This window comes from Microcaecilia unicolor, chromosome 3, assembly GCF_901765095.1.
Source record: "Microcaecilia unicolor chromosome 3, aMicUni1.1, whole genome shotgun sequence".
Classification (NCBI taxonomy): domain Eukaryota; kingdom Metazoa; phylum Chordata; class Amphibia; order Gymnophiona; family Siphonopidae; genus Microcaecilia; species Microcaecilia unicolor.
The window spans coordinates 306757706-306785078 of record NC_044033.1 but is presented as its reverse complement, the minus strand read 5'-3'; the positions used below and the strand labels follow the sequence as shown (position 1 = coordinate 306785078).

The 27373-nt window shown below is 46.6% G+C and overlaps 1 protein-coding gene across 2 annotated transcripts in view; it reads right to left on the bottom strand.

Annotated features, from left to right (window-relative positions):
* Positions 1-27092, bottom strand: part of SMAGP (small cell adhesion glycoprotein) — an 86284-nt gene extending 59192 nt beyond the window's left edge. Inside the window, exons 1-2 of one of the 2 annotated variants that reach the window (XM_030198279.1) lie at positions 27082-27092; positions 25803-25827 (exon numbers count right to left, since the gene is read on the bottom strand). The gene's annotated coding sequence lies outside the window, so the exon portion shown is untranslated. Of the gene's footprint in view, positions 1-25471; positions 25633-25802; positions 25828-27081 lie in introns of those variants that run through there. The other variant, XM_030198280.1, reaches the window with a different exon arrangement.
* Between the last annotated feature and the right edge of the window lie 281 nt (positions 27093-27373).

Genomic DNA, 27373 nt, shown 5'->3' with positions numbered 1-27373 from the left:
ACAAAAATATAGGACATGGGCTCTTAAGTTCCTCCTATAATGTTTCTAAACAATGGCCCCCTGGAAGCACCTCCATGAACATCATGCTCAGTAAGGTTTATGTCTGAGCCAGAAGGGAAAAAAAAGGGGGGGTGGAATTGCTAAGCATAGCTGATAAATCATAATCATGTTTTGATGATCTATAGCTTTATTTCAATACATACATCATCATCTTACATAGCTATAATAAATGAAATCACCTTTATAACTGCAGCTAGGAACATTATTAAGAGAGTCCCAATGATCGTTTAGGAATGGGTCAATATGAATTCCTATCATGGCTCCTAGATATAATGGCAAAGTCAATGTTAGGCCAAAAAATAAACATCTTCACTCAGTCGAAGATTCTTGGGCAGGGTAGCTGGGAGAATCTCAATTGCCCCATGGACTCTCAAACTAACTATAACTCCATGTATATGCCGTTGCCCTCCCACACCACAAGACAATAAGCCGTCTGTGTCAAAGAAAAAAAAAAGAAAAAGAAACAGGAAAGAGAGAAAAAAAAGGGAAGATAAGGGAGTGGGTTCACACATACACAGGTCTCCTCATTACAGTCATAAAACAGTAATCAGTTCGAGCTCAACCACCCCCCTGGTGAGTTCGCCAGAATACTCTATGGAGAGTCCCAGCTTTAGCAGCAGATGCACCATCATTTTCAGGCAGGCTGATCCAAATCACGCAATGAGGTAAGCTCTGATCGGATCCTCCAGAATGTCAATGGCTTCAGCAAAGCTTCCATAGGCTGCCTGTTACTCAGAAAATAAGCTGCTATCCTTATAGAACGTCAGTAAACTAAAATGACTTCATAACAGTTTTATAGCATACTAGTAAAAAAGGCCCGTTTCTGGAACGAATGAAACGGGCGCTAGCAAGGTTTTCCTGGGAGTGTGTATGTTTAAGAGAGAGAGCCAGAGTGAATGTGCGGGTGTGTGACAGAGTGAGACTGTCTGTGTGACAGTGTGTGTGTGAGAATGAGAGTGTGTGACAGGGCCCCCTCCCCTGTTCCTCCCCTCCTTTTCCTCCTCCTTCCCACACTTTGGGTTCCTTAAGGCTTTCAAAAGTCTATGTACCCCCGTGGCCCTAATGCCCAGTATCCGGATACCCCACCACTTTCCTCCTCACCCCTCCCCCAAGATGTAATACTTTCACGTCCTTCATTTTTTTTTTAAAAAGTGTCCTATCTACCCTGTGTACAAATGCCCGGCATTCAGATTGTGTTCCTCTTGTAAATTTTCATTTCTTTCATTCATTCAGAACTTGCCCCCCCCCCCCCCACCCCTCCCCGAACACTTTTGGTTCCTTCAGTCTTTTAAAACTGTCCTATGTACCCCTGTGTGCTAATGGCCAGCATTGAGATTGTTTTCCTGTCCCAAATTTGCATGTCTTTCAGTCATTGACAACTCCCCCCCCCCCCCCCCTTCTCCAGTTTAACACTTTCGTTTCCTTCAGTCTTTTAATACTCTCCTATCTACCCTGTGTCCTAATGGCCAGCATTCAGATTGTTTTCCTTTCCCAAATGTTCATGTCTTTCAGTCGTTCAGAACTCCCCCCTCCCCCCATTTAACACTTTCGGTTCCTTCAGTCTTTTAAAACTCTCCTATCAACCCTGTGTCCTAATGGCCAGCACTCAGATTGTTTTGCTTTGCCAAATTGTCTGTCACTGAGGTCAGTGTGTGCCTGCCTAGCAGACCACTTCCGGCAGGCACGGTCCCAAGCACATCCTGTTGGAGGTGAGAATTATTATATAGGATAGCCCCAGTGTTAGTACAATGTATTATTCCAGCTGCAAAAAGATGTCCAGGTAGCTTGATATCAAATCAACAGTCAACCACGTGGAGCGTCTGCGCCCGCTTCTCCTGCCATAAGTCATGCAAGCAGTTCCTGTGCCTCCGCTACACTATCATAGAAGTGTGTGTTGCCATTATGTGTGACTCGAAGTTTAGCAGGGTATAACAGTGCAACGCGTATTTTAAGTTGAAATTTGGAGCATATAGCACTAAAGGCTTTCCGCTGAGTCGCTACTCACATCGAGTAATCCTGGAAGCAGAGTATGCGCTTTTTCTTATAAATAAGCTGTTCCCCTGCACATATCACTTGTGCAGGGAAATGGCTTACTTTATTAGTACAGCCATTTTATGGGAGAAATTTAGAATTTTTTATGATCACCACTCGTGGTCTGGTAGAGGCGTCCTGGCGAAGACCCAGCCTGTGTGCCTGTTCTATTCAGAGTGGGCCATAGCATTCCAGTAGATATTACTCTTGTTGCAACCATAGTTCTAGAAAACCAATTAGTTCATCGTCTCGAATAGATTCTGGAAGTCCCACCAGGCGTAAATTGTTCCTCCTTGCCCTATTTTCTAAATCTTCGACCTTGTTCTCCAAGGCAATCACCTGTTTAACCAGCTGGGCCTGAGAATCTTCCACCGCAGTGACGCGGTCCTCCACACCACTCATCTGGGCTTGATAGGAGAGTTCTTCATTAATTTCTCCCAGTTGCGTCTGTAGGAGCCCTAAGTTTGCATCAATAGGACTCATTTATCTAGAAGGGTTTCCAATGCAGCACAGAGATCATTTGTTCTGCTGGACTGGAGGGCGTCGCCATCTTTTCATCTGCTGCTTTCCCTCGTTCTTTTTGATTACGGAGCACTTTTGATGGCATCACGTTTTCCATTTTATGTCCAGAGCATCTACATATCACGCAGCTATACTGCATGACAAGGGCTTTGTAGTGAGAAAAGAGGCAATGATCAAGCAAGGTTTTGTGGCAGGGTGGCCAGAGAGGTGCTTCTCAGCATCCTCTCATGGGCATTGCATCACATGACTCCTCAGTGTGCTAAGCAGTTACTGTGAACCTATGCTAGTAGCTACCATGACTAAAAACAGCGAGCACGCTACAAATCTTGTGCTAAGTGCTTCATGTGAAATGAAGCAGGGACTGGGCATGAACTGCATGTTGCATTCAGCAACTGTTACAGCAAAATTTTAAAAACTTGTTAAAAATTATGTATAATTATTTATAATTCCATTGGGTGTACCTAATGGTGTTAATGTGCTGATGGAGTGTTACTGTCCAAGGGGGTAGTGCAATGTGCCTTTTGCCTTCCTCAAACCCCGTCTGAAAAACCCAAGCAGCCCTCTTGCATGATCCACTCACACTCTCAAGCCCCCCCCCCCCCCAAAAAAAATCCACGATGGTCTCCTCGCACCTTCAACCCTACCCAAACAATTCATGCTGGCGTAGTGGCTTCCTTGCACCCCCTCGTCCTCCCACACACAAGGATGCTCTTATGGCTCGAGTGGCTCCCTTGCACCTCCTCCCAATTCCCCCCCCCCCCCCCCCACACACACACTAAAAGAAAATTCCACGGGGGCTCGAGTGCCCACCAGAATCAATGTTGTGCTGGTAAAATTTTTTTATGAAGTCTTTATTAAAATTTTGAAGCAACAGCTCAAAACACACCAGAACAAAAAGAGCAAGCAACAAGGATGTCTGCAAACAGTGCCAGAACAACCTACATTATAGTAAGCAATAAGATTAGATAACAGTACTAATATACAAAGAAGCAATCTTAACTTCAAACGTTTTAGACATTTTCATATATAAATCCCCTCCCTACCCCTCCTCGTCATCACCTTGTACATCAGCTTAGCCCCTAAACCACCCACCCACCCCCATAAACTGCTTTGCAAGTCATAAGTACACAGCGAGTCAAGTCACTAGGAACAATACTTCAAAAAGGGCTCCTAGATAGCCTCCCACTTAGCAAGAGTATGACATTTGATTGCCCAAAGTTTTTCCATTTCACAGAAGTTTATTTAACCATTTGTTCAAAGGGGAAACAGTGGGTTGTTTCCAGTGTGCTGCTAAAGTCAAACGTGCAGCTGACATCTCATGTCGCACTAGCAAGGATTGAGACTTGGTCAAACCTGGTGGCTTTTTGCAAAACAAAAAGTAAAGAGGAGACCACTGAATTGGCCTGGCTAGCCATCTTTGAAGCCTATATGTATCGCCTTCCAGTATGCTTTAGCACTACCACAAGTCCACCATACATGACCCATTGTCCCCCTGTCCCCACAACCCCTCCAGCAAGACGATGATACTTGGGGATAATTTGGTTAAGACGAGCCGCGGTCAAATACCATCTGTATAGAACACATACACAATTTTCTTTTAAGGGGTCAGAGATAGAGACCTTTAAAGAAGCCCGCAACAGGAGAGCCCAATCGTCCTCGCTAACATCAATCCTAAGCTCATCCTGCCACCGAGTATGATGTGTACAGGAAGGCCTGGCCAGAGATCTCAGAATTTTTTTTTTTAATTTTTATTTATTCATTTTACTAATTAACAAGCTTTAACACTTGAAAGGAAATACAGATCGAAAAATGTTATATTAAGAAAACAATAAGTAGAAAAGAATTTTTCTTCTTTAGACCCCAAAAATAATGGCGGGAGCATGTGAGGAAATAGAAGACATTATATAGCATTAACTAAGACACAAAGAAATAAGCTTAACACGACAATCCGATCTTTATATTCAAGTTATATCATCAAAACTGGGGGTTGACGATTATCCAATTGTTTTCATATCTATGAACGCTTTAAGTTGTTCCGGATGATAAAAAATATATTTTAGCCCAGTATCTACTATAATAAAACGCACCCTCAACGTTCTGAGGACACTGACGTCACTGAAGTCACTCAGACTCCCAGAACGGTTCGTGGATTCATGGTGGTGAAGCCACCCCACAGACCCGTGCCCCGCCCTCGCGTCAAACGTCATGACGTCGAGGGCGGAAAAAAAAATTTCACTAAACGGATCGCACCCACGCACGGGGAGGAGTAGGTAAACACGCGGAGCGTGTTTCCCTACTCCTCCCCCTGCCGACCCACCCGCAGAAAGGGAAACCACCTCCAGAGCTCCGGAGTCCACAGTTCCGACATCCAACCCCCCCCCCCCCGCCAAACCTCAAAAACTAGAAGCCCCGCCCACATAATGGAAGATCCGCCCCCCCCAAACCTGCAGGTCAAAAGAAGGCGGTCCAACACCCCCCCCCCCCCCGCAACAACCCCCTACTAAGCCACCCACCTTCGCGTTGCTTTGCCGGCGGGGGACCCGAAACCCCGCCAGCACAAGTCCTGTCTGCTGACTACGGCGTCATCTTTGGCGTTGCTAGCCTGTGCAGGACGTCAGACGCACAGAACCCTGCCCTGCACAGGCTAGCAACGCCGAAGATCGCTGGAGGAGTCTGACTCACTCAGCACACATACAGGACTTTTGCTGGCGGGATTTTGGGTCCCCCGCCAGCAAAACTACGCGACGGTGGGTGGGATGGCGGCGGGAGGGGGGCATCACGCGGAGGCGCTTCATTACTACTACTTCTTCTTCTTCTTCTTAAAAGCAGGATCCTCCCTCCTTCCCCCCCCCCCCCAAAACTGAACCATACAACACACACACACTCTCTCTCATCCTCATCTGGCACTGCTTCCTTACCCCCCCCCCCCACACTTACTCACTCTCATTTGGCCACACTTCCTCAACGCCCCCCCCCCAACACACACACACTCTCATCTCCCAGCGCTTCCTGAAACCCCTGCCCCCCCCCCCCACACACTCACTCATCTGGCTGTGGTTCCTGACCCCCCCCCCCCCACACAGACTCACTCTCATTTGGCCACACTTCAACGCCCCCCCCCCCCCAAACACACACACTCTCTCTCTCTCTCATCTGGCAGCGCTTCCTGAAATCCCTGCCCCCCACATACACACTCACTCACTCATGTGGCAACCCCCCCCACCACACACACACACTCAGTCTCTCATATCGCACCGCTTCCTGAACCCCCCCCCCCCCACACACACATACTCTCGCTCATCTGGCAGCGCTTCCTGAAGCCCCCCACCACACACACACTCATGTGGAAACACTTGATAAACCGCCCCCCCACATACACTCACTCATCTCGCAGCATTTACAGACCCCCCCACACACCCCTCTTCTTCCAAGCTGAAACCCCCAACACACACCCCCACACACACCCCTCCAACACACACACACACTCTCTCTCACTCATCTGCCAGCGCTTCCTGAACCCCCCCCCCCACACACTCTCACTCATCTCGCAGCGCTTCCTGAAACCCCATACACACACACTCTCTCTCATCTGCCAGCGCTTCCTGAACCCCCTGCCCTCCCCCCCCCCCCACACACACTCAGTCATCTGGCATCGCTTCCTGAACCCCCCCCCCCCCCACACACACTCTCTCACTCGCATCTGGTAGCGCTTTCTGAACCCCCCACACCCCTCTTCTTCCAACCTGACCCCCCCCAACACATTCCCCCTCCTCCAGCACACCAATTGCTTGGGTGCAGTGGCGGGAATCTCAGACACCACAGACAGAGGGGAGGGGGCCTGACACCAGAGAGACACAGGAAGGGAGGTATCTCTGTCACACACACACTCTCTCACATACAATGTCTTTCTGACTCTCACTCTCACACACTCTGTCTCACACTGTATCACATTCACTCTCTATGTGTCACACAGTCACTCACACACTTGCTTGGTCTCATACACTCACTCTCACAGAGAATCTGTGTCTCACACACACTCTCTCTCTCTCGCACACACACACACTCTCTCTCACACTGTCTCACATACGCACTTGCACACACTCTCATTCTCACACACACACACTCACACCCAGACTCACTCTCTCTCTCACACACTCACACTTTCACTCTGTCTCTCACACAGTCACTCTCACATACACTCTCCCAAACATACACACTCCGAGGAAAACCTTGCTAGCGCCCGTTTCATTTGTGTCAGAAATGGGCCTTTTTTTTACTAGTATTTAATAACACATTTGCATGGGTAGTTCAAATAAAAAGAAGCTCCCAGCTTAACCACTTCTGTTCTCAGAGAGAAAAAGTTTTCTCCTTTCTTGTGCATGTTTGGTTATATCCGGGTACATCCAAACCTTTTTCCCTTGAAACGGCACTTGCATCTTCTTAAAATACAAACGTTTTACCGCTTCCAAATCTTGTTGAAATAGAAAGGTCACTATTAAAGTCGTTCTTTCTGATTCTGCATTTAAAGTAGTTTCTAATATCTCTGATATGTTCAGTCCTTCATCTCTATTTACTGATGGTAATGCTTGCAAGGAATCTCCCTCTGATTTTTTTCTTGTTTGTATGTAGAATATTTTATCCAGCAGAGAAATAGTCTCTGGGGTAAAATTTAGTACCTCTAAAAGATATGTCTTGAAGGCATCTTGTGGGTTAATCCCTAATTCCATAGGAAAATTCAAAAATCGTAAATTTAGCCTCCTGTTGTAATTTTCTATCTGTTCAAGTCTATGATGAATTGTAGAATTATCTTTAACAACCGAGGCTGATATCCCTTGTAGCTGGGAGATTTCTTGTTTAACAACAGTTAACTGCTCTGTGGTTTCTTGTTTATATGTAGTAAAAGAGAGTTTTAAGTTTTCAACAGTACTTTCTAAAGCAGTAATGTCATTAGCAGATTTGGTAGTCGTCAACTCCACTCTCTGGAGAGCTTCCCAAATGCTCTCCAGAGTCACCACTGCTAATCTGTTTTTCGGAGCGCCATGCTCTGCCTGGGTTTTTCCACCCAGGCCTCCTGTAAGGCTTGTCTCTCCTGTTCCTCGATCGACGACGATCGACGACCATACCCGATTCCACTTCCGGGTTGGGCAGGTCTTGCCTGGAAGGACGTTCATCAGGGAGCAGCGGAGGATGATGATCCGGAGGGGAGAATGATACTTCAAGCCCCAAATCGGTAAGGGTGTCTTCCCCCAAAGCGATAGTAGGGCCCCTCTCGGAATGTAAGACCGGCGGTCTCGTAGTGTAGCGCTCGATAGTTTGTTGCTGCGGGGAAGACGTGTTGGCAGCTGAGGAAGCCACTCTTAACAATCCCCTTGCATTTTGTATGGGGCATATTGAAAGAGGAAAAGTTCATCGAACAAACATCCGAGAAGCTCACCCAGAGTCCTAGCGTGTCGCCATCTTGACACGCCCCCCCCCCCAGAATTTTCCGAGATCTCAGAAATTTGTACAGGCAGGAAATCAGGCCTTTTGTACCCCTGGAGTCTTCGCAAAAATCTTCCAAATATAAGTTCTCTCTAAGTACCTGAGTCTTAATTGTAGGAGAAGATAAGAAATGTTTCAGTTGGGTATAAACGCAGAACTCTTGTGGCAAAATTGAGAACTCCTCCACCGGAGTATCAAAAGATTTAAAAGTATCATCCTCATACAACTGTCCCCATGTTTTAAGACCCACCGAGGCCCAACGGGCAAAGGACCCAGGACTCAAGCCCGGAGGGAACAGCGGGTTTGACCCGGTAGGTGACAAATGTGACACTACCAACTCAGGCTTAGAAAACAAGGCATCCCATTAATAAAAGGTAGATGAGACCAAGGGACAGATGTCCGGCGATATTTTCTAGGAATCCACATGAGCCCACAAAGAGGGGAGGGACCTACTGCCCCCTGCTCTAATTTAACCCAAAGTTTCTGAGGAGAGTTCTGGTACCACTCCAGGGCCGACCGAGCCTGAGATGCCCAATAATACCAAACTACATTGGGCACTCCCAACCCACCCTTCCTCGGGTCCTGATAAAGAAGAGAACGAGGCAGACGAGAACGCTTATTGTGCCAAATAAAATGAATCAATTGCCTTAGTAAATCGGAAAAAAAAAGTGTCGAGACAACTTCAGGGGAAGGACCTGGAAAAGATACATCAGCCTGGGAAGAATACTCATTTTCAACATAGCGATACGCCCAAACCAAGGTAAATCAGAACGATCCCAATGCTCCAGAGCCCTATAAATATCGTTCAGGAGAGGAGGGTAACTTGCAGAAAACAAGTCAGCAAAAAGAGGGGTGATAAACACCCAAGTTCTTTAGTCCCCTGAAAACCCAAAGAAATGGAAATTTACCTTGAAGAGATGCTAACAAGTTTGGAGAGATACCTACCAGCATAGCCTCCGACTTGCACATATGAATCTTTAACCTAGAAACCCTAGAATATTCATTGAGAGCTTGGAGAAGATTAGGAAATGAAATCAATGGTTTGGTCAAAGAAAGCAAAATATCATCAGCAAATAGAGATACCTTGTACTCACACTCCACCATGGCGATACCCGAAACATTAAGATTGGAAAGTAGCTCCTCAGCTAGAGGTTCCATTACCAAAGCGAAAAGCATCGGTGAAAGAGGATATACCTGACGCGTTCCCCTCCCAAGAGGAAACAACGGAGAATTGCTCCCATTGATATGGACACATGCCCTCGGAAAAGCATAAAGCGCCTGAATCCAACCCCTGAAGCAAGAACAAAACCCAAATCTCTCCAAAACTCTATCCAAAAAAGGCCAATGGACTATCGAATGCCTTCTTGGCATCAAGTCTGAGAAGGCAAAAGGAAAAATCATCCTGACGAGACAAGTGGGTTAAATTAAGCACCCAATGGATATTGTCCATCGCTTGTCTACCTGGGACAAATCCAACCTGATCCGAATGAATCAATACTGACAGAACCAAAGCCAATCTACTGGCCAGGAACTTCACCAGGATTTTAAAGTCAGAGTTAAGAACAGAAATAGGACGATAGAATGCACAGTTTGTCTTATCCTTACCTGGTTTTGGGATCACCGCTATCCACACCTCCATCATAGACATGGGGAAAGAGTTTCCTTCTCGAACTTCATTAAGGATATCTGTTAAGAATGGCGAAAGTTCCCCAGAAAAGATTTTATAGAACTTGTTTGGAAAACCATCTAACCCAGGTGATATACCCACTGCAAGCTGTTTGATAACCTTACGAACCTCATCTACTATAACTTGGCTAATAAAGTAATTTGATCAGGGGATACGACAGGAAGAGATCGAGCTGCTAAGTACTCATTAATAAGAGCAGGTGATATAGAGGTATCAGCTGAGTATAGAGAGTGAAAAAAAATCATGGAAGCATTGGCGAATCTGTGAAGAAGTAGTTAAATAGGAACTTCCACCACCATCTATTTTAAGGACTGTCTGATCCACTCTCTGCTGACAAAACCAAAATGCCAATTGACGACCCAGTTTATTGCTGTGAACATAATGCGTCTGACAGGCCTGACGAGTAATAAACTGAAGCTGCTCTGAATAAATACCATCTAAATGTAAGCGCGTGGCCTGTAGGTCCCTAAAAGCTATAAAAGATCCAGTGGTTTTATGTTGTTCTTCTAAACTCTGAAGTCGGGACAAGCAGTCAGCTATTTCTGCTCTCCGGGAATGCACTTTATGACTAACTTTTTGGAGGAAGTAACCCTGAGTGACAGCTTTTAACACATCCCATACTACTCCCAAGGAGGAAACCAAATGTAAATTACTTTGCAAATACTCTTACACAGTATTACGGTATCCTGCTGCTATCTCGGGTTCATGCAACAAAGAGGCATTCAGAGTCCATCTTGTAGCCCTGCCAGCATCACAGAAAGAAGGAAAAATCACCCAAACAGGGGGCATGGTCCGAAATTGTGATGGGCCTCATTCCTGCCTCAAGACCCCATCAGCTAGACAAGTGTCCACTAAAATATAATCAATCCTAGAATAGGAGTCGTGAGAGTGCGAATAAAAAGTATAGTCCTGAGCTCCCGAATGGCCCAAATGCCAGGGGTCACATATCCCCAGGTCCCTAACTAAATCAACAAAAGCACCGGAAATTTTGTAATCATTCACTACAGGAGGTTTAGATCCATCCATAGCAGGATGGAGAGTCTCCTCCTACAATTAGGTGAGCAGTCTGCTTAACAGGAATTCTGGAGCGAATAGTTTGAAAAAAGGATTCCTGAGAATCATTTGGTGCATATATTGAGGCTAAAATTACCAGACTGTTATCAATATCCAAATTCAAAAATAAAAATTGACCTGCAGAATCACGCTTTATATGATCCACTTCTACCTGCAAAGAGGAAAGCAGCAAAATTGCAACACCCCTTTTCTTTGAACTGTCGCCTGCTGAGGCACAATACACATGGGGATAGTGAGGGTGAGCCAGGAATCGCTCATGGTCTCTCCTGAAGTGGTTCTCCTGCAAGAGTACAACCTGGGGGCCATATTGCAAAATTTCCTTGAACAATTTTTGACGCTTCTAAGGGGAATTCAGCCGCTTTACATTATATGATAAGACTTTTAATTATGTCAGTTAATTAACACTAAAACATGTAAGTTGCAGGGGGGAAACATATAGTGGGTTCATGTCAAGCAGAAAATGTTATATAATTTGTATTTGGAACACATTAAGATGTATATCTGCAGTTTATTTGTATGTTCTGTTTCAATTCAATAAACTCTTTAAAATAAAAAAAAAAAGAAAAAAAAGAAAAAAGAAAAAGGTAAGTTGTAGTAAAACTCCCATGAAAAAGAGGGAGCAGACCTGGGACTGCCTCACTGTATATATATATATATCAATAACCCCTACAAACACCTCCCAACCATCCCTCCCCCTGATTCAAATTATTCATCACCCAACCACTACCCCGCACCTCCAACCCGCCCTCCTTGAACCAACCCCTCCCAACCACCAAGCAGACATCCACAAATGTGAGGAAAAAGGCCAAGCCCCAAATGCACCACCCAAACCACCCCCCTCCCCCTGCTCCCACCCATTAACCCACAAACAAACATCCAGAGCAATAATGACAATCAAGAGAAAAAAAACCCAAAACATGGCTCAATTACTAGCCCAGAACCAGCCTTGGGGAGCAAACCCTTGGAACACCGCTAAAAGTTCAATAAAACCAGAGGGCCGAATTAACCCTGCTGCGGAGCTTTCTTTCGCTGGAGACACCCTCTGCCACTGCTGAAGTTTTGCCCTGGTAACTGGGGATACAGATTGTTTAGGAATTGGGGAAGCCATCATACTGGTATCCAAGAGAATCTTCCAAGCTTCCTCCAGCCGATGTGGTCTACATGTTTTCTCCTGGATGGAGAAACATAAGGCAAACGGAAAAGCCCAGTGGTAATTGATTTTTCCTTTAGACAGAATGTCCAGAACCGGTCTCATGGCTCACCTTTGAGATAATGTAAATTGAGACAAATCTTGATACATAGACACCTTATAATCATTAAACTTTAAATTAGGAATCTGCCGAGCTTTCTGAAGAAGATTTTCTTTATCAGAGAAGTTTACAAAGCGGACCACAATGTCTCTAGGCTGATTCTCACACGGTTTCCCCGAGAGCCCAATGCGCTCTCTCTAAAAGAATGGAAGTAACATCGCCACCTTCTCCCAGCAGCTGTTCGCACAGAACTCGAACAATAACAGGAATATCCTCTGAATCCCTTGACTCGGGGACTCCCCGAAAACGCAAATTCTTCCTCTGCCCACGGCTTTCCAGGTCGTCAATTTTATATTGTAGTTCTTCCATCAGATCCTCCAAATGCACCAACGCAAGTCAGCATGAGTTATTTGCTCAGAGTGATCCAGGGCACGAGCCTCCAGCTCCTCCACTCGCCCCCCTCCAGCTCCTTAAGATCGACACTCAGAATGTCCATCTTTTCCAAAATTTCCTCTTTTGAGGTTTTAATCTTAGCCTGGATATTAACCAGGCACTGCTGCAAGGATTTAGACGAGAGACGCTTAGACTGAGATGTACAAGCGTCTGCAACTGAGACTGCCGAATTGCCGAATCTAAGTCCGAGAGAGAATGAAGGGCCGGAGACACATGGGGCTGGGAGGCCTTACCAGTCTGGCGAGCAGAGTGGTGTTCCGCGTTTCTGCGCCCAGAAGGTAGTTTACTCATGATTACCACAGAGTCACATATTCGCTGGTTACTAGTGCTAAAAATATAGATGATGTGGGAAAATTAGGTTCTTACCTTGGTAATTTTCTTTCCTTTAGTCATAGCAGATGAAGCCATTACGTATGGGTTGTGTCCATCAACCAGCAGGGGGAGATAGAGAGCACTCAACTTTTCACAGTGCCTCATGGCCAGCCAGCTCCACTGCCTCTTCAGTATTTGAAGTTTCCAAAGCAGTATGGCAAACCGCAATGGGAATAACATGAACTTTCCTCACAGCGAACGATGGCCCTTTAACAAGGGCATGAACTCAAAAGGAGGGAATGAACACATCCTCCTGGAGGGAATAAACTCGTCCTCCTTATTGTATAACTGGAGGGGATACACGCCACCTCCTGGAGGGAATAAACTCATCCTCCAAAACATAAACTGGAGGGAATGGACTCATCCTCCTATAAGTGAACATGAATCCTGAAGACTGTTTTCCAACTTTCTCCCAAGGAAGGAACTTCAGGAAACAAGAACAGAACCTGAAACAGATTCACAGCAGACAGACAATCATACAGGGAGGGCTCATGGCTTCATCTGCTATGACTAAAGGAAAGAAAATTACCAAAGGTAAGAACCTAATTTTCCCTTCCTTGTCATCAAGCAGATGAAGCCATTACGTATGGGATGTAACAAAGCAATCCCTATATAGGGTGGGAACAGGTCACACCACGCGCTAGCACGTGTGCTCCAAAACGCGCATCCCTCCTAGCAGCCACATCCAGCCTGTAATGTCGGGCAAAAGAAAGCTTAGAAGCCCATGTTGCTGCACTGCATATCTCTTGACGAGAGACTGCTCCAGTTTCAGCCCAAGAGGAAGAAATCGCTCTGGTAGAATGTGCCTTAAAGGCTACAGGCGGAGACCGGCTGGCAAGCAGATAAGCTGAAAAGATAGTTTCTTTGAGCCAGTGGGCAATAGTGACTTTAGACACTGGAGACCCTCTGCGAGGACCTGATAGCAAAGCAAACAGATGATCATAGATCCTGAAAGAGATAGTAACTCGCAGATACTGCAGCAGAGTCCTGTGCACATCCAACAGGTGCAACTGCCCAAAAGATTCTGGAAACTCCTCCTTATCAAAGGAGGGCAAGAAAATAGGCTGGTTTAGGTGAAACGCTGAAACCACCTTAGGCATGAAGGAAGGCACGGTCTGAACCGTGACCCCGGACTCTGAGAATTGCAGAAATGGGTCTCTACAGGACAGCGCCTGCAGCTCTGACACCCGTCTCGCCGAAGTAATGGCCACAAGAAAAACGGCCTTTAGTGTCAAATCTTTCTCCGATGCTCGCCGAAGCGGCTCAAAAGGAGAAGCCTGCAGGGCCTTCAAAACTAGCCCCAGGTTCCAAGCTGGACAGAGTGCTCGCACGGAAGGCCGGAGCCGAAGCACCCCACTAAGAAACCGTGCAACATCTGGATGAGCAGCTAAAGACACGCCCTCAACCTTACCACGAAGGGAGGCCAACGCTGCCACTTGCACCCGCAGGGAATTATAGGCCAAGCCTATTTGTACACTATCCTGCAAAACGTCCAGAATCAGCGAGACAGGAGCTCGCATGGGTGTGATCGCTTTTGAAGCACACCAAGACTCAAACTGGCGCCAAATCCTGGCATAAGCCACGGAAGTGGAACGCTTGCGGGCCCGCAGGAGAGTGGAAATGACTGTGTTTGAATAGCCTTTGTCCCTCAATTGCGCCCTCTCAATCGCCATGCCATAAGACCAAAGCGGCAGGCATCCTCCATGGCTACCGGGCCCTGTGACAACAGGTTCGGTACCAGAGGTAAAGGAAGAAGAGCCTCCACTAGCATCTGTCGGAGGTCCGCATACCAAGGCCTCCTGGGCCAATCCGGGGCGATGAGGACCACTTCTCCTGGGTGCAGCCGAATCCGCAGGAGCACGCGCCCTATCAAGGGCCACGGAGGGAACACATACTGTATAGTAGGCCCGGAGGCCAGGGCTGAGTCAAGGCATCCAACCCTGCTGAGCGAGGATCTCTCCGTCTGCTGAAGCACAGGACTTTGGCATTTGAACTTGTCGCCATAAGATCCATCACGGGCTTGCCCCATTTGGCACATATCTGCAGGAATACTTCATCTGCTAGTTCCCATTCTGCTGGATCGATCTAATGCCTGCTTAGATAATCGGCTTGCACGTTGCTCTGACCTGCAATGTGAGCTGCCGACAGAAACTGAAGATGCAGCTCGGCCCAGTGGCAAATCTGTTCGGCCTGCGCGGCCAGTGCTCTGCACTGAGTGCCGCCTTGTCGATTTATGTAGGCCACTGCTGTCGTGTTGTCCGACATCACTCTGACAGCCAATCCTTCCAGGGTCACTTGAAAGGCCAGAAGCGCCTGAAACACCACTTTCAACTCCAGGCGGTTGATGGACCACTCCGACTCCTTGGGTGTCCATAGACCCTGGGGGCATGCTTCCCCTTGCAATGTGCGCCCCAGCCCTTCAGGCTGGCATCTGTCACTACTAGACACCAATCGGGGAGCGCCAGCGGCATTCCTCGCCGCAGCATGCTGTCTGAGAGCCACCACTCCATGCTGAGTCGGGCCGCAGGGAGCCAAGAAAGTCTGCATTGATAATCCTGAGAAACTGGAGACCATCTTTGAAGTAGGGAATACTGTAGAGGTCTCAGGTGCGCTCTCGCCCAGGGCACCACTTCCAATGTGGCTGTCATCGATCCCAGCAGCTGGACAATGTCCCAAGCTCGCGAGCGGAGCATCCTCAGGAGCAGACGGACCTGATTCTGAAGCTTGCACCGCCTTAGCTCGGGTAGGTATACATAGCCCGAGTCTGTGTCGAACCTGGCCCCCAAATATTCTAGAGATTGAGAGGGGGTCAGGTGACTTTTGGCCATATTGACGACCCAGCCTAGAGATTGAAGTACTGAGACCACTCTGGCTGTAGCTTGATAGCTCTCTGTTACTGAGTCTGCTCTGACGAGCCAGTCGTCTAGGTACGGGTGAACCCTGATACCTTCTCGCCTGAGCAAAGCAGCTACTACCACCATTACCTTCGAAAAGGTTCGGGGAGCTGTGGCGAGGCCAAAAGGCAAGGCCCGGAACTGGAAATGTTTTCCCAACACCGCAAACCTCAGAAACTTCTGATGCGGGGGTCAAATTGGTATGTGCAAGTAAGCTTCTTTCAGGTCTAGAGACGTGAGAAACTCTCCTGGCTCTACAGCAGCAATGACGGAGTGCAGGGTTTCCATGTGGAAATGCCGCACTCTCAGGGACTTGTTTAATTCTTTAAAGTCCAGAATAGGGCGAAAAGACCCACCTTTTCGCGGCACCACAAAGTAGATGGAGTATCGGCCGTAGACGTGTTCGGCGGGAGGTACCGGGGACACGGCCCCTAACTGAATCAGACCTTGCAAAGTCTCCTCTACCGCCGCCCGTTTGGCGGCAGAACCGCATCGGGACTCCACAAACACGTCTTACTAGGGCGTTGAATTCTGTTCTGTAGCCATCTCTGATCAGGTCCAGAACCCACTGATTTGAGGAAATATTGGCCCACTCCTCAGCAAAGATGTCCTCCGATGACAGGAAGCGAGGAGGGGGCCGGCGCACCATCGAGAGGGTCGCCCCTGAACTCCAGGCCTAGAGCCGGTGGCTGCGGAACGCTTGTCCGAGCGAAAGGAGTTCCTCTGCTGAAAAACGGGCACGAGAAGTGAACCCAGAACGCCCCGGGCGGTACCTTCTAGCTTCACGGAAGCGAGGTCTATAAGAGGAGTGGACCGCCTGGCCCTTGGAGGAAGGCCTCAGCCTATCTTCGGGCAAGCGCTGGGGTTTAGGATCTCCCAGGCCTCTAACAATTTTTTTCCCCCCAACTCCTCACCAAATAGGAGAAGGTCTTGAAAGGGCAACTTCACCAATCTTTGCTTAGAGGCCATGTCCGCTGCCCAATGTCGTAGCCAAATAAGACGGCGAGCCGCCACTGCTACTGCCATTTGTTTAGCCGAAGCTCTGACAATATCATAAAGGGCATCAGCCAAAAAGGACAAGGCCGACTCCAGCCGCGGAGCCACATCCGAGAAGGGCTCCGCTCCATCTCCGGGCTGTTCCACTACCTGTTGCAACCACGCCAGGCAGGCTCTAGGAGCATAACAACTGCATGCAGACGCCCGAACAGTAAGACCTGCAATTTCAAAGGACCGTTTAATTGCTGCATCCAGCCTACGGTCTTGTATATCCTTCAGGGCAACTCCTCCTTCCACAGGGAGGGTAGTTCTCTGTCACCGCAGTGACTAGGGCATCTACTTTAGAAGGGGCCTCAGACGACCCTTGAGGGAGAGCTCTTTTCATCATGTATGCTTTATGCAATAATAACACAAAATCAGGGGAGAAAAACTCGCCCTGGGCACCCAGATCCCGTCCGGGGCTAGCCGCTCCCTGAATAGCCTCAATTCGAGGTCCCCCCCCCCCCCCCGGGCTCAGGGCTCTCCGTCTCTACAGAGGCCGCGCCATGCGGAGAATTCAAAATGGCGCCCGCTGCCAGCTCTGAGCGGGAAGAATAATCGCTCGCCATGCTCGGCCCGGCTCTTACACCTGTACAGCACGATTTACAGAGCCCCGCTGCTGATTTGCGCTTGCCACACCGGGAACAGCGCTTTACATTCTCTGCAGCCATCGCCGAAAACGGCGGGGAAAATTCAAAATGGCGGTTTCGCGCCAAAAATGCCCCAATCGTGGGCCCACCCCGGAGGAGTTAGAAAACACTCTTACCTCACCGGACCGAGTATCACAGCTCCAGTCCCATAGAAGAATCAAAGGAAAACCTCTGTTCCATTTTTTTTTTAATGCTGTGAGGAAAGCAGAGGTAATAAGAACTCCGGAGGCTCAGATGAGTGGGAAAGGCAGGGAAAGGCGAACCAATGTGCCTGCATCCACTGAGTGGGAAAGGACAGGGAAAAGCAAGCTAATATGTCCACATCCACGGGGGCATGGGTAAGGCAGGGAAAGGGCTAACCTATGTGCCTTCAAAGTGAAGCTTCTATAGCCTCTAACACCCCGGCTAACAACTGGCAAGCCAGGAGCCACCCCCAGGCAGATTTTTGATGGAGCTCGAAGAAGCTGCAGCCACCCTGCTTGGGGAGATAGAGAATACTGAAGAGACAGTGGAGCTGGCTGGCCATGAGGCACTGTGAAAAGTTGAGTGCTCTCTATCTCCCTCTGCTGGTTGGACACAACCCATACGTAATGGCTTCATCTGCTTGATGACAAGGAACGAGGGATGCTGATTTTGAGCAAGAAGGTGAGGGAGCTAATAATCTAGGCAGTCATTCAGAGCTCTGACGTCACTTCCTCCATGCTGGTAAATTTTTAACAACAGGCTCTCTCCAGGTACAGCCAGCCCTGCAATTTGGGGGGAGAAGGGGGCAACGCATTCCAATGCTGACATGCTAGGTATACCTTTGCTGGCAGAGATGATGAGTCCCCCCCAGCCAAATAAATGGACTGCCGCCGCTTCCCATTGCTTGTTTCCTGCTCAAAGCATGCCAGGACTTCTCACACATGAAGTCCCAGCATGCTGCTCAGAGCCAGAAACAAGCAGCAGGGAGCGGCAGTAGTCTATTTATTTGGCTGGCGGAGGCTCGACATCCCCGCCAGCAAAGTAAAAGAGAGTTCAAGAGGGGCATGCCCAAATTTTGGGAGCTGGCTTTTAAAGTAGCCATGGGGGGGGCCTAATTTAAAAACTGGCCCCCAAAATTCTTTAAAAAAAAAAAACAACTTAAACGGCTCTTTTGCGTCGGCCTGAACTCCCCAGATTTCCCAACCCTCTCCCACTTTTATAGGCAAAAGTATGCCTGATCACTCCTGCCTTTGCACCGCCATCTTTCAAAATGGTGGTCTGACCCCTAACAATGCATTCTAATACACCACTAGAGGTCAGTTTGTCAAATAAGGCAATGCTTCTGATCCCTGCCTTATTTGATAGGCTGATCCCTAGCAGTGTGTTGGTCAAACTGCTAGGGGTTAGATGCCACTATATTTAAAGGTTGCAACACTCCTGCCTTAAAAAGTAGGTCAGGGATTGGGAAGTCTGGGCGAGTTTGGAAGGTGTTAGGGGTGTCCTGGGAAAATTATGTGGAATTACACAATTATGGGCACCCTCCTTAATTAGGCAGGTAATTATACACGTGCATGATCACATAATTCCATGGGGTGTAAATTCACATGCAGTTGACACAGGTGCACTTCATACCTCCCAAAAGAGAGAGTGAAACTGTATCTGCAGTAATCGCAAATAAAATTAATGGTCGATATGGAACTTTTCTGTGGTATCTGCAGGTGACAGTCTTGCATTTACTGTACATTAATTGTTGCTGTTTAAGTGTTGTAAGTGCAAAACCTTATTGCACTTTATTAATAAACAGGTCACTTATATAAACCACCCTCATTTCTTCAGGTCTGGTCTGCAGCTGCAATTAAATAAATTGAACACGGGGTCTACAAGCAAGTGTATACTCACATGTTTGTGACACCCCCTCCCTTGGAATGGTTTCCCTACTAACAGGAAATACGTGTGGAAGAGGGCCTAGGCTATCTCAGGGTCTTTGAGAATATAGGCCCATGCTACCGTCCACTGCTCCCAAAGGCCTGGTGGAGGGAAGGTGTTTGCAGGGACAGCTTAATCATTCTAAGGGGTTCTTTATCAAAATCTGATTTATATGATTTTTGTGTTTCTATATTTCCCAAGGGTAAATTAAAGTTAGAATTTTATAAAGTTCTAAACTTTTTATTCAACTTTCTACTGGTATTCAAGATGTTTGGCTTAAGAACCTGGATATACAACTTGATAAAATTGATTGGTCTCATTTATGGCTCAAAGTAAATAGACCAATTCATTCCACCAGCATGGCGCAATCCCTTTACTTTTTACTACATAGGGCAATTTGCATCCCTATGAATAATAGAAAGCGAGTCTCTCCCCTAGCAACTCTTGTTGGCATTGTACCAAATCAGAAGGTGCATACCCATATGTTATATTTATGTCCAATGATTAAACTGTTCTGGATGCAAATTTGGAAATAGATTCCAAGCTATATTTCACTGTCAAACCAAGCTCTCAATTGATATAATAATTTTATGTTCGGCACATCCTCAATTAGATATGCAGGAATCAGATCTCAAACGTTTTGATATTTTAACCTCCATTGCCCTGCAGATGACTCTAGGAAACTGGAAAAATACAAACATGTTAGATGCTACATTCTGGAGGAACACAGTACGTATGATATCTACATTTGAATTAAAATCTGCTGGAAACCCCCCCCCCCCCCCAAAACAAATAACCTACAGGCCATTCTTCGGATGTGGAAACCTTTAGACACATATTTAAAACAAGATTTGTCATCACATTGACATTCTATGAATGGATATAAAGGCTCAAGGCAACCTATGTCTTATATCTATTCATGCCCTTTGATATTCACAGAAAACTACCAGTTTATTATGTTTCTACTAGTAAAAAAGCCCCGTTTCTGATGCAAATGAAACGGGGGCTAGCAATGTTTTCTTCTGTGTGCATGTGGGAGTGTGTGTGTCCCTGCCCTCTGGCCTCTCTCCCCTCCCCCCTCTGAGTCCTTCACTGTTACAGAGCCAGCGATTTGATTTCGTGCTCTGCTGTTTTCCTTCACTGACTGTGTTACAGAGAGGGCGGGGCAGACACTCATAGGGAAACCGGATATCTCGCCCCCTTCACACTTCCGGCTGGAGGCTTCATAGAACGTTGGTGTTGCCTTTTATATAGCGAGATATAGCATCTCCCTTTTTGTTGTTGTTTTATCCATAATTTATTTTATAGTTCTATTAATTTGAACATATAATGTATTTTCTCAGATGAAACATTATTTTGTATACATTTTGTTACTTTAAAAAAATGAATAAAAAAAAGATTTGAACTAAAAAAAATTATTCTAAGGGGTATTTTAGGGTGGCAACTTGGAGGAAGGGGAGGGGGAGATGCAGTCAAAGCAAGACAATTATGTCTTATCAGTGTGTACTTTTACTCAGATAGGGTGGCCAGTTTTTAAACAGCCCATTTACAGGGAGCTTTAGGAAATTGCCCTCATCAGTTAGGTATACAAAGCTTAATTATTTAAAAGTATGATAGCCAGTTACATGGTTTTTACAAGATTGTTCTGGAAGGGGTAACCATGATTAACTACAAAAAGGCTGTAGGGGCTTGAAATGTTATTGAAAGGGCACAAGGCTGGGTGGCTGGGTGGCTGGTGGACGTGAGGATCGCCTGGTGACTTGCCTGCCTGGTGCGAAGGTGGCGGACCTCACGTGTCACCTAGATAGGATTCTAGATAGTGCTGGGGAGGAGTCCGCTGTCTTGGTACATGTGGGTACCAATGACATAGGAAAATGTGGGAGAGAGGTTCTGGAAGCAAAATTTAGGCTCTTAGGTAGAAAGCTGAAATCCAGATCCTCCAGGGTAGCATTTTCTGAAATGCTACCTGTGCCACGCGCAGGGCCCAAGAGACAGGCAGAGCTCCAGAGTCTCAATGCGTGGATGAGACGATGGTGCAGGGAGGAGGGCTTTAGATTTGTTAGGAACTGGGCAACATTCTGGGGAAGGGGGAGCCTATTCCGAAAGGATGGGCTCCATCTTAACCAGAGTGGGACCAGGCTGCTGGCATCGGCGTTTAAGAAGGAGATAGAGCAGCTTTTAAACTAGAAATGGGGGGAAGGCCGACAGTCGCTCAAAAGAGCATGGTTCGGGATAAGGTATCTTTCAAAGATATCACCATAACAGGGAAGATAGAGTATCCTGATAGTGAGGTTGCAAAAGAGATTGTAGTAGATCGGGTATCTTTAAATAACAATAAAAATCAGACAAAAGATTGCCAATTAATACTGTCAAGTACTAAGCATGATGTACTTAGGAACAACAAACATAGTTTGAAATGTCTATATGCGAATGCCAGGAGCCTAAGAAATAAGATGGGGGAGTTAGAATATATTGCACTAAATGAAAAATTAGATATTATAGGCATCTCTGAGACCTGGTGGAAGGAGGATAACCAGTGGGACACTGTCATACCGGGGTACAAATTATATCGTAGTGATAGGGTGAATCGGATTGGTGGAGGGGTAGCATTGTATATTAACGAGAGCCTTGAATCAAATAGATTGAAAATTCTGCAGGAAGCAAAACACTCCTTGGAATCACTGTGGATTGAAATTCCATGTGCAAAGGGGAAAAGGATAGTGATAGGAGTGTACTACCGTCCGCCTGGCCAGGACGAACAGACGGATGCGGAAATGTTAAAGGAAATCAGGGACGCAAACAAACTGGGCAACACAATAATAATGGGGGATTTCAATTACCCGCATATAGACTGGGTTAATGTAACATCTGTACACGCAAGGGACATAAGATTTCTTGATGAAATCAAGGACAGCTTCATGGAACAGCTAGTTCAGGAGCCGACAAGAGAAGGAAAAATACTAGACTTAGTCCTTAGTGGTGCTCATGATCTAGTGCAGGGGGTAACGATACGAGGGCCGCTTGATAACAGTGATCATAATATGATCGGTTTTGATATTGGCATTGAAGGAAGTGAAACTAGGAAATCAAGTACGCTAGCGTTTAACTATAGAAAGGTGATTACGACAAAATGAGAAAAATGGTGAAAAAAAGACTGAAAGGAGCAGCTCGCAGAGTAAAAAACTTGCATCAGGCGTGGATGCTGTTTAAAAACACCATCCTGGAGGTTCAGGACAAATATATTCCACGTATTAGAAAAAAGGGAAAAAAGACTAAACGTCAGCCGGCGTGGCTAAACAGTAAGATAAAGGAAATCATTAGAGCCAAAAAACAATCCTTCAGAAAGTGGAGAAGAGAACCAACTGAAAGTAACAGGATAGATCATAAGGAATGCCAAGCCAAATGCAAAGCGGAGATAAGGAGGGCAAAAAAGGACTTTGAGAAGAAATTAGCGTTGGAAGCAAAAATACATAGTAAAAACTTTTTTAGATACATTAAAAGCAGGAAACCGGCCAAAGAGTCGGTTGGGCCGCTGGACGAAAATGGTGTTAAAGGGGCGATCAAGGAGGACAAAGCCGTAGCGGAGAAATTAAATGAATTCTTTGCTTCGGTCTTCACCGAGGAGGATTTGGGGGGGACACCGGTGCCGGAAAGAATATTTGAAGCGGGGGAGTCGGAGAAACTAAACAAATTCTCTGTAACCTTGGAGGATGTAATGGGTCAGTTCAGCAAGCTGAAGAGTAGTAAATCACCGGGACCTGATGGTATTCATCCCAGAGTATTAATAGAACTAAAAAATGAACTTGCGGAGCTACTGTTAGAAATATGCAATCTGTCCCTAAATCGAGTGTAATACCGGAAGACTGGAGGGTAGCCAATGTTACTCCGATTTTTAAGAAAGGTTCCAGAGGAGATCCGGGAAATTATAGACCGGTGAGTCTGACGTCGGTGCCGGGCAAGATGGTGGAGGCTATTATTAAGAATAAAATTGCAGAGCATATACAAAAACATGGACTGATGAGACAAAGTCAGCACGGATTTAGTGAAGGGAAGTCTTGCCTCACCAATCTAATGCATTTTTTTGAGGGGGTAAGCAAACATGTGGACAATGGGGAGCCGGTTGATATTGTATATCTGGATTTTCAGAAGGCGTTTGACAAAGTGCCGCACGAAAGACTCCTGAAGAAATTGCAGAGTCATGGAATCGGAGGTAGGGTATTATTATGGATTAAGAACTGGTTGAAAGATAGGAAGCAGAGAGTAGGATTGCGTGGCCAGTATTCTCAGTGGAGGAGGGTAGTTAGTGGGGTCCCGCAGGGGTCTGTGCTGGGTCCGTTGCTTTTTAATGTATTTATAAATGACCTAGAGATGGGAATAACTAGTGAGGTAATTAAATTCGCCGATGACACAAAATTATTCAGGGTCGTCAAGTCGCAGGAGGAATGTGAACGATTACAGGAGGACCTTGCGAGACTGGGAGAATGGGCGTGCAAGTGGCAGATGAAGTTCAATGTTGACAAGTGCAAAGTGATGCATGTGGGTAAGAGGAACCCGAATTATAGCTACGTCTTGCAAGGTTCCGCGTTAGGAGTTACGGATCAAGAAAGGGATCTGGGTGTCGTCGTCGATGATACGCTGAAACCTTCTGCTCAGTGTGCTGCTGCGGCTAGGAAAGCGAATAGAATGTTGGGTGTTATTAGGAAGGGTATGGAGTCCAGGTGTGCGGATGTTATAATGCCGTTGTATCGCTCCATGGTGCGACCGCACCTGGAGTATTGTGTTCAGTACTGGTCTCCGTATCTCAAAAAAGATATAGTAGAATTGGAAAAGGTACAGCGAAGGGCGACGAAAATGATAGTGGGGATGGGACGACTTTCCTATGAAGAGAGGCTGAGAAGGCTAGGGCTTTTCAGCTTGGAGAAGAGACGGCTGAGGGGAGATATGATAGAAGTGTATAAAATAATGAGTGGAATGGATCGGGTGGAGGTGAAGCGACTGTTCACGCTATCCAAAAATACTAGGACTAGAGGGCATGAGTTGAAGCTACAGTGTGGTAAATTTAAAACGAATCGGAGAAAATTTTTCTTCACCCAACGTGTAATTAGACTCTGGAATTCATTGCCGGAGAACGTGGTACGGGCGGTTAGCTTGACGGAGTTTAAAAAGGGGTTAGATAGATTCCTAAAGGACAAGTCCATAGACCGCTATTAAATGGACTAGAAAAATTCCTCATTTTTAGGTATAACTTGTCTGGAATGTTTTTACGTTTGGGGAGCGTGCCAGGTGCCCTTGACCTGGATTGGCCACTGTCGGTGACAGGATGCTGGGCTAGATGGACCTTTGGTCTTTCCCAGTATGGCACTACTTATGTACTTATGTACTTATGTACTAGCCTTAGAAGGCCAGACCATAGGTGCACCATGGGGAACTCCTCGGCTCTAAAGTGCCCATGTCCCCAACAACCTAGAATTTCCAAGTTACCCAGTTCCAGGAGAAAAGTTTTACGGCAGTCCTGGATTTCTGACAACCCCATCCTGATAAATTAGACATGCTGCACTGAGAGTAGCATCAAGAACTAAAAATTCGGCAGTGTTTTGGTTTAAAAGTTCAAAACAAGGACCAGTCAAAAAAATCCTGCTCTGTATTATTGTTTTCTCTTAGAGTAAAAACCCTTTGGGACAAGAAGCTACCTACACACCTTTGTGCGCCTTGTCTTTTCAGCATCTCCTTTACCCTCACTCATCACTTTTTATCATCCTTCAGTTCCTATAAAACAGCTGTACCAAAAATACTTTGTTATAATATATAGCAGTAGGCCCCATGGGGCGGTGGGCAAAGATCAATATTTATTTCACAAACTGAACTTATGCTTACATTTTAATCATTACACTACTGTTATGTTAACAAAAGTTACGTATCAAGCTGAACATCCCATTGGGTCAATCTCTTCATTAAAAGCGGTTTAATAAACAGGGCTAAATGAACACAAGTACAAACTGTTCTGAGTTGTCATCGGTTGCCTTTGGCTTGCTTTAAGAAAACTCCAGTTTTTAACATTAAATCTGCAAATACCTGGCTTAGGGCAAAATTGAATTTCTTCTTCCACCTGGCTCCGGGGCTACCCCCGCTCCTAACCCCTGAGCAACAGAAAGCCCTTTAGTTGAAGTCGGCCTCTCGCTAATGGCAAAGATACCAAGTCACACGCGTTAGGGACGTTGTAAAAGCAGCCAGACCTGCGGGATCCCGATCCGTCCAGGAGGATCTTCCCGCTGTACCTGTCTTATTTTTTTTTTTTTTACACACGCATTCGGGGATCGAGGGACCCATCTCTCCCTCTTCCTTTCACTCTCCTCCTTTTCCGCGATACAGCACCACCTCATCCCACCCCCCGTCAAACTCATACCTGTGATCGCTCACTAACTTTCCTTCTCCAGTGCCCCGTCCCTTATGGTACAACTTTTCTCTGCATTCCCGCCTTGCCGGAAACAGGAAGTTGCTGCGCCGTCAGGTCAGGCAGAGGCAGCACACAACAGTCTGATCAGAAACTGCAGTCGGTTGACGAGGTTAGGCAGGATCGATACAGTAGTGGTCCGTAAAAAAAATATGCAATGGTGCACTTGCTTTACTGATATCAATAGGGGAAGAAGCTCTGTGAACAGGCGCCTTTGTACTAGCCATAAGTCCGAAGACGATGAGCCGTGTCATAGGAATCTGCATTTTCACAGTAGAAAAAGATACACGCTGCTATTAATTTCGATAAAGAACGGTTTGTGACTGGTTGAGGCAGGCAGAGGCCCGCTCCTGTACAGAAAGAAATAACAAGAGATGGGCGACCTGGGGATATAGTAGTGCGAGTTAAATAAATGGCAAGTGCTGGCGCCAGGATACTGGAAGTATTATGGATTCATTTCAATGAAATGGAGACACCACATTAGGAAGAAATTTTGGAGGTGTGGTCAAAGGAGTATCTTATTATGCATCACACGGCTTTCAGTATCACCTTTACGCTGATGACTCCCAGATCTACCTCTCCACACCAGTAATCTCGGCAGAAATCCAATCCCAGGTATCTGCCTGCCTCTCTGACATTGCTGCATGGATGTTTCACCGCCACCTGAAACTCAATATGTCCAAAACTGAACTCCATATCTTCCCTCCTAAACCAACCTCTCCCCTTCCCCCATTCTCTATTTCTGTCGACAACACGCTCATTTTTCCTGTCTCATCTGCTCGCAACCTTGAGGTCATCTTCGACTCCTTCCTCTCCTTCTCTGCCCATATTCAACAGATTGCTAAAGCCTGTCATTTCTTCCTTTATAACATCCCCAGAATTCACCCTTTCCTTTCTGAACACGCTATCAGAACCCTCATCCACACTCTCATCACCTCTCGCTTAGACTACTGCAACTTGCTTCTCACAGGTCTTCTGCTCAGCCATCTCCTCTTCAATCTGTTCAAAACTCTGCCACACGACTAATATTTCGCCAGTCGTTATGCCCATATCAGCCCTCTCCTGAAATCGCTTCACTGGCTCCCTATCCGTTTCCGTATACAATTCAAGCTCCTCTTATTGACCTATAAGTGCATTCACTCTGCAGCCCCTCACTACCTCTCCACCCTCATCTCTCCCTACACTCCTTTCCTAGAACTCCTTTCACTAGGCAAATCTCTCCTAGTTGCACCCTTCTCCTCCATCGCTAACTCCAGACTACTACTACTATTTAACATTTCTAAAGCGCTGCTCCGCTCCTTCTATCTCGCCGCACCTTATGCCTGGAATAGGCTTTCTGAGCCATTATGTCTAGCTCCATCCCTGGCTGCCTTCAAATCCGGGCTAAAGGCCTACCTGTTTGATGCTGCTTTCGACTCCTGACTTGTCACTTTTATCTTATCCTTGTGTCCTTCTGTCTGTCCTTCCCTTATCCTTATTGATCCTGTCTGTTTGTCCTGATTTAGATTGTAAGCTCTTTTGAG